Source organism: Alligator sinensis, unplaced genomic scaffold (assembly GCF_000455745.1).
Source record: "Alligator sinensis unplaced genomic scaffold, ASM45574v1 scaffold227_1, whole genome shotgun sequence".
In the NCBI taxonomy this organism is placed as follows: domain Eukaryota; kingdom Metazoa; phylum Chordata; order Crocodylia; family Alligatoridae; genus Alligator; species Alligator sinensis.
In genome coordinates this window covers 146476-153403 of record NW_005841966.1, presented here as the reverse complement: position 1 = coordinate 153403, position 6928 = coordinate 146476, and the positions used below count along the sequence as shown (strand labels likewise).

Below are 6928 nucleotides of genomic sequence, written 5' to 3'. Positions count from 1 at the left end.
ACCGCTCTTACCACATTTCTTGCATAGAATGCACACTCCAGCTTCTAGCAGCTGGTTTTTGGGAACAAGGTATGTGTGTTGCATATGAGAAAATATGGTGACAGGAAGGTCTAGAACCACTTCACAATGCCATCAGATGTTATTTTACAGCTAATCTGGCAGACAGATTACCAGGGAGAAGTTACTTTATATTCAAAAGTAAATCTACTGGAGAAACATTAGGCATGTTTACACAATCCAGTGTTTTGGATAATGTAATTTTTAATTTTATTTAAAGAAATAGGCTAAACAGTGTTCACAAAATTATTAAAGATTACATGCAGAAAAACAGACAGAAATAAAGGCCCACGCAACTATTTAAAAATATTTGAGGGAACAAAACAAATACTGAATCCCTTTCCAAAATATAAATTTTTCTAATAAGCAAATATTTCTTAATATACATAAAACACATACAAAAGCTATATACAACAGTAACAAGAAAAATATTTGAAAATACATAAACCATTTGGGAATTCACAGACTTGCCCCTTATGCCATTGCACAAGCAATTCTAGCCAGCCCTTGCTACTTGCTCTTGTTATTTACAGAAACTAAAACTTGTACCTTCATAAGATTCCTGTTACAGGCTTAGACATCTATTTAACTACAGCAGTATTATCCATAACTAAGACACCAAGCACTCCTTTTAAAGTCTCTTCCTTTAGGTTATAAGCACACTACTGCAAAATTTCCTAATAAAATACGATTTGCTTCTAATTTGAAGCAAACAAAGCATTAAGAATTTGTGACTTGCAACTCCCTCAACTAGAGTCATGCCTCTTGCATGCATAATATGATGGATACTAAAATTTTTTTTTAAATTACTTACCCAAAAAAAAGAGTTGCACTGTTCATGGCAGTATCTTTTCTTCACCATAATGTTCAAGTTTTGGAAGGAAATGGCATGCTTTATACCAAAGAAAAGCAAAGAAATACAAATACATATTTAGTATCTGCAGTTATTTGTGCATTTAAATACCTTTGATGCTTTACTCAGATTACTATACATATGGTACTGCTAATTTTCATAAAATTTAGAATTAGTCAGTAGATTTCAATTAACATTATTTGAGGTGTGGAGGTATCCAAAGCGTATTTAGGAGCTTTACAAGAAGAAGAAATCAGCCCTATACTTAAATATGCACCCTATAAGTCAGAAAAAAATAATAATAATAGATTATAATATCTTAAATTACATTTTACTATTTAAAAAATTAGAGCCAAATACCTGTAGAACACACGCTTCCTCTGTTCCCCGCCCCCACACCAATCCCCTGGCATTAATTAGTTCCTGTTTCTTTTCCCTCTGCCTCTAATGGACACGCATTTCCTTCTTAAAAATAATGAAAGTAAATCAGTCACCTGATCCATTTGTTTCTTTTATGAGCAAAGCACTAATACCATAAGAGACAGAGGACTAGCTCACGTTGGATTTTGAAGATGAACTTAAGCTTAAGCCTGATAGTAAGGAGGAGAAGGGAAAGCATGGGGGGTGGGGGACAGAGTCAGGGTTACTTTACACCAGGGATGTAAAACATACGGCCCATGGAGCCCTGCCATCCAGCCCCAGTGCTACCCCTTAGCAGAATCGAGCCCAAACAGGGCACAGCACGGGGCCAGTCCGCAGACGGGATCTGGCCCACAGACCCCGTCCTCTCCCTCTAGCATACCTAATCCATCAGCCACTCCAGCAGGTCTGGGACCGGTGCCACATGCAGTGCGTATCCTGGAGCTGCTTGGGGCAGGCACCGTGTGCATTGCAGCTCAGCTGCACCACCAGCCGAGCCACACATAGTGGCCGCCCCAGCTGGACTATACCACATGCAGCCCCCACTCCAGCAAGTCTGGGATCCACAATGCACACAGCACTGGCAGGCACTTTGTGCACTGTGGGTCTCAGACTGGCTGAAGTGGGTGCCATGCAAGGTGCAGTCCCAAAGCTGCTGGGATGGATACCAACTGCAGTACAGTCCAAGTAGCTGTTGGGGCAGGAGCCAATTGTGGCACGGTACAGCAGGGGCAACCATTGCATGCAGTGTGGCTGCACCTCTGGTCAGATTGTGCCACACAGTGCCCATTGTGGCACACCAGGATCTGCATTGCATGCAGTGCCAGTCCCAGACCAGCTGGAGTGGCCATCAAATCAGGTGTGCCAGGAGAGAAGAAAGGGAGGGGAGGGAGTCCATAGGCCCACTGCCGCTCATGAGGCCTGCAAGGCCAGGTAAATGCAACACCCCTGCTTTACACAGTCAAAATCTATACACAAAAGAAACTGAACCTTAATAGTGAAAGTGTATATAGACTCAAGGAAGAAGGTGAAATGGGTCTTGTGGAGGACAGTAAGGAAGGAATTACAACAGTCTAGAGTGGCCTGGGGGAAAGATTATTTATTTAACAAAAACGCAGCATGAAGGAAGAGTCAATCAGACAGACGTTCAACATTATTAAACTGTTTCAAAGCTGCCTCAAACGGTTAAAAAAACCTACCTGGAAAATCATGGCACTTTTACACATGCTCCAGCAGTGGGCACTTTAATTAGAGTGGTTCTGAGAGTCACTCTAATTAAAGCACCTGCAGCGTTTCGTGCATCACTGTCCCCGCACTTCAAAATGGTGGCAGGGCACTATAAAGCTCGATAAACAAGCTTTAGTTAAAGCGCCCCCACCACCATTTTAAAGCATGAAAATGCCAATACACGAAATGGGGAGGCTGGCTGGCGCCACCATTTTGAAGCACAGGGATGCTGATACATGAGATGCAGAGGCTGGATGAAGCGTGCCAGCCAACTTGATTAATTGACTCTGCTTCAATGCTCTGTAATTGCAGCGCATAGGAGCAGACTCCCTGCATGTGTCCAGGTACCTTCAAGTACTATTTTGAACAAATGCACATTCACACCATGTCATATGTGGACATCAAGCATTCCATGACATGGGCCTGGTCAGTCCTCCAGACATGCCTCACTGGATCAGTCCTCACCACCCCACCTGCATCCCACTGGTACAACTGACAAACAACAAGGTAAAGACCAGAATTTGATCCAGTATGTGTTACAACTGCGGGAGCGCCTTGAAGCTGCTCAGAGTAAGGTCGTAGGAAAGCTCAGAGAGGCCCAGCAACGTCAAGTGAGATATTACAACCGGGGTACCCAGGAAAGGAAGTTTGAGGTTGAGGGGGGACCGCGTGTTGGTTCTATTACCGGACCAGGGGAGTAAGTTGCTTGCCCGGTGGCAGGGACCCTATGGAGTTATACGCCAAGTGGGGCCCTTGGATTATGAGGTGTATCAGACAGACAAACAAAAGAAGAAGCAGGTATACCACATCAATCTGCTGAAGAAGTGGGAAGACCGAGAATGTATGTACCTGGCTTCCCATCCTGACGAACTAGAATTAGGACCCTCTTTGATAGAGGGAAGCGGACCGGGTAACATGGAATTGGCCACGCGACTAACGGAAGACCAGAGGAGACAGGCAGCCAAACTAGTCAGGGAATTTGGAGACATGTTTCAGGAAAAGCCTGGGGAAGCTCAGGGTGCAGTACACCGGATAAAAACTCCTCCAGGCCAGGTGATCCGGGAGAGTTGAAGACGGATTCCCCATCTACTACAGAATCTGTCCGATAAAAACAAAAATTGAGATGATGCTAGAGAAAGGCATCATACGCAGGTCCCACAGCCACTGGCAGAGTCCCATAGTGGCGGTACCTAAGCCTGATGGAAAAATTTGTCTACATGTCGATTTCTGGAAGGTAAATGCAGTAGCGAAGTTCGATGCCTACCCAATGCCAAGGGTAGATGAACGGATAGAAAACATTGGACAAGCTCGCTACATCTCCACCTTAGACCTGACGAAAGGCTATTGGCAGGTGCCAGTAGCACCTGAAGACCAAGAGAAAACAGCATTCGCTACCCCGTGGGGTCTCTTCCACTTCCGACACATGCCCTTCGGACTACATGGAGCCGCAGCTACGTTTCAGCGTCTAATGGACAAAGTTTTGGCCCCCCACATGGGTTATGCTGCAGCATACATAAATGATATTATTATATATACTGAAGACTGGGCCGAACACCACAAAGTGCTAAGGGCAGTAGTACAAGACATGAGATGGGCTGGGCTGACAGCCAATCCAAAAAAGTGTACCATAGGGAAAAAAGAGACTCAATACCTGGGGTTCCTAGTAGGAAGTGGAAAAGTGAGGCCGTTATTAAGTAAGGTGGAGGCCTTGCGGAAGTACCAAATTCCCCAATCTAAAAAACAAGTGAGGGCTTTTTGGGGGCTAGCCAACTATTATAGAAGGTTTGTACCCCACTTTGCAGATTTAGTGGTACCATTGACAGAAATAACGAAAGCAGGGGCTCCTGCCAAAGTGAGATGGACGCCAGAGGCGGAAAAGACATTCCAGGTGGTGAAGGAAGCACTGTGCCTGCAACCCCTGCTGTATGCCCCACACTTTAATAAACCCTTCCTGGTGCAGACTGATGCGTCAAAAGCAGCAATTGGAGTGGGGTTGATCCAGGTACAGGGGGAAGAAGAGCACCCTACAGCATATATAAGTAGGAAGTTACACCCGCCTGAGCGGAATTACGCCATGATAGAAAAGGAGTGTTTGGCAATTAAGTGGGCAGTGGAAACACTTTGCTACTATCTGTTAGGACGGAGGTTCACGTTGATAACGGACCACGCGCCCCTACCCTGGTTGCAGAGCATGAAGACAGACAATGCTAGACTAATGAGATGGGCCCTTAGTCTGCAACTATATTGCTTTGAGGTAAAACATCACCCAGGAACTAAGAACATAAGCGCGGATTTTTTCTCGAGGCAATATGAGGAAGAGGAAGGGCTAGGTGGAACAGAAAGACCACGGCCAAAAGAGAAAAGTGGAGGGGTGCGGGTAATAAAGAACCGGCACCCTGTTACTAAGAGACAGAGCGGTTTCCCTAGGCACAGAACCTTCCAGTTAAGGCGGCTGACACGAGAGAACCTGAATCAATCCCTACCAGCCGGTCAGGTGGCAGGAGGAGGAGGATCAAACCTTGTAGAGGATGAGCCAAGGAGGTCGGAATGACGGTCAAGAGGCGAACTCCGAACGGCTACAGTACTGTGCCTGACACCTTGGTCGGAGAAATACCCAGACCCGGGGCCATCCTTCTCCAGGGATGGCTAATGTGGGGGGACTACCTGTGGCAGGGTAATTCCCAACAAATCCCACATGGTGCACCCTTGGGTAAAAGGCGAGGAGGAGGCACCTGAAAACCTCCGCCTTCCATATCTGAGTTACTGGGTGCCTGAAGAAAGGCCAAGAAAAACCCGAGATCGGTGCAACACCTAACAAGAATGAAGATCCGCCTCGGTGAGTCGGGATCTTGAGGGGGGAGGTGTGTCACAGAGCACTGAGGTGCCCTGCTCCCAAAGAGGGGAAAACTGCTAGGGAAGAAGCCCTAGCAGGGAATAAGGAGCCCAGCTGTGCGTTACCAGGGCAACCAGAGAAGGTCAGCTGGCCAGTAGGGGCAGGGCCTGGCTCCCTTTATAAACCCTAGGGGCTGGGGCCAGAGTCAGTTCCTTGCCAGCAGCTCAAGAGGAAAGAGCTCTGTCATGGAAGAGAGGGGAGGCCTGACTGCAGGAGCAGCGTTTGGCACTGCTGAGGGGTGGAGTAATCCCCTGGTAGGCTTGAATGTTCTTATGGCCAAGCGGCTTCCATTTAAGTTATAGCCAGAGGGCTTGTGTTTATGTTGCTGTTTGTTATACCGGTGGTTTGGGAGAGGCTATCAGGGGTTGGAGGAGGCCTCATAGGGGACTCACAGCGGAGTGTGAGGACCCCAGCGCCAGTGAGGGCGCAGCATTCGGGGTGCAAAGACCCCAGTCCCAGAGAGGGGCAGCTGAGAAGCCCCAGAGAAGGGGACATTACTGAGAAGCCCAGTGAGGGCATGGTGAGCCCGAGGGGGCAATGTGACAGAGAAGGCCCCGAGAGAGGGTGGCAGTATTGAGGAGTGCCTGAGAGGGGGCGAAAGCCCAGAGAGAGGGCAGCTTGATAGATAAGGCCCCAAGAGAGGGCAGAGCACCCAGAGAAGGGGTGAAAGCCCCAGAGAAGGGGGCAGCTACTGAGAAGCCCCAGGGAGGGCGTGGTGAGCCCCAGAGGAGGGGGCAGTTGACTGGGGAGGCCCAGAGAGAACAAAGGCAGTATTGAGGAGTGCCTGAGAGGGGGCGAAAGCCCAGAGAGAGGGCAGCTTGATAGATAAGGCCCCAAGAGAGGGCAGAGCACCCAGAGAAGGGGTGAAAGCCCCAGAGAAGGGGGCAGCTACTGAGAAGCCCCAGGGAGGGCGTGGTGAGCCCCAGAGGAGGGGGCAGTTGACTGGGGAGGCCCAGAGAGAACAAAGAAGGGGGCCAGTGCGTAATTAGATTGAGACATAACATCTATTCCATCGGCGAGGTGTGGACTGTGGTGTAGGGGAGGAAACGGAGCCGCAGATAGTGCCCCCTGGCAGCGGGGCAGTACAAGGGAAGCCTCCCACTAATTAACACCAATTAATCGATTAATAACAAGGTGCGGCAGGCAAGTAGGTGGGCGGTTGCCTCAGGAACAGGTGTGTGGGCCCCGTTTAGGTCGGCCCAGATCGTGTACCTGTCACACAAGCCCTGGGAACTAGGGCAAAGCTTCGGTTTCTGAATCTCTGAATCCGAATCGAATCAGGAGACCCATTAATCTCTCTGAATCGAATCAGAAACCTCCAATTCGATTTGGAGAGCTGAAAGTGGACCAGAAGTACCCCCTGTTCTGCGACTGGTGCCTCCTGGGCCTGGAGGAGAGGCACCTGGGGTCACTCCATGGCCAAATGCCAAGCCCGGGGGGGGGGGGGGGGGGGGGGCGCGGCCCCGGCACCAACGGGG

The 6928-nt window shown here is 48.8% G+C and overlaps 1 protein-coding gene across 6 annotated transcripts in view; it reads right to left on the bottom strand.

The window, feature by feature from the left end:
• Positions 1-6928, bottom strand: part of CSNK1G3 (casein kinase 1 gamma 3) — a 145418-nt gene that overhangs the window by 124495 nt on the left and 13995 nt on the right. For 5 of the 6 annotated variants that reach the window (XM_025200395.1, XM_006020714.3, XM_025200398.1 and 2 more), the window contains exon 2: positions 872-949. The gene's annotated coding sequence lies outside the window, so the exon portion shown is untranslated. Of the gene's footprint in view, positions 1-871; positions 950-1270; positions 1397-6928 lie in introns of those variants that run through there. The other variant, XM_025200396.1, reaches the window with a different exon arrangement.